The sequence below is a fragment of the Cebus imitator genome, unplaced genomic scaffold, assembly GCF_001604975.1.
Source record: "Cebus imitator isolate Cc_AM_T3 unplaced genomic scaffold, Cebus_imitator-1.0 Scaffold210, whole genome shotgun sequence".
Lineage (NCBI taxonomy): Eukaryota > Metazoa > Chordata > Mammalia > Primates > Cebidae > Cebus > Cebus imitator.
The window spans coordinates 2,480,883-2,481,929 of NW_016107525.1; positions in this window are offsets into that span (position 1 = coordinate 2,480,883).

Consider the following 1,047-nt stretch of genomic DNA (forward strand, 5'->3'; position numbering starts at 1 on the left):
TGGACAATGTTTATCAATTAATTATTAATCAAATAAAAAACTACAAACGTTCAGTGACTTCAGCTACCATCAGTTCATTAGGAAGGGCTGAGAATAAAGTGCCAGATAACCAGATGAAAAGTGGAAACAAAATCAGGGTAATTCATGGATGCATTATTGTTTTTGGTGTTTTCTTTAATGACCACATTCAGTCACTCAAATCAATTGTGTATTTCTTTTTCATCTAGGTGACTGTGCTGTCTGGTTGGCTTGGGACCAACTCACGAGAAAACTACTCCACTCTTAGTCTTTTCTGGTTCCATTTTCCTTTTTAATGAGGGAAAATGATTGTCAGTTATCCTCCTGCAAAACCTCCTCGTCCCTCCAGTTTTCCCACTATGCCTTCTTGCTAAAACTAGCAACTTGAAGGTCACAATTCTCTGACCTCATCAACTCCAAGCCTTTTTATCTCTGCTCCATTTTAGCTGCACATTCCATGGTTACACTTTAAATTAGTTTGTACAGCATTTAGTACATGATATTCATTTTGATAAAGTCCCTATGTGATTCTCATGAAAGTAAATTGTGGACCACGCTTGAAGGAACACTATTCTGGATTTGAGTGTATGGAGTGGGGGATGGTTGAGAGAGTTCTCATTTGAAGTCCTCTGTTTTCCTTGTGAAACAGGTAAGTTTGTGGCTTCTCTGCTCCTCATCACATTAGCCACACCCTTATACATCCTTAAATGTACATACCAAGGCCTGCACGGTGGCTTACGCCTGTAATCCCAGCACTCTGGGAGGCTGAGATGAGTGGATCACTTGAAATCAGGAGTTTGAGACAAGCCTGGTCAACATGGTGAAACCCTGTCTCTATTAAAAATACAAAAATTAGCCAGGCTTGGTGGCATGAGCCTGTAGTCCCAGCTACTCAGCTACTCAGGGGACTGAGGCAGGAGAATCACTTGAACCCAGGACGTGGAGGTTGCAGTGAGCCTAGAGCATACCATTGCACTCCAGCCTGGGTGACAGAGTGAGACTCTGTCTCAAAACATACACACACACATG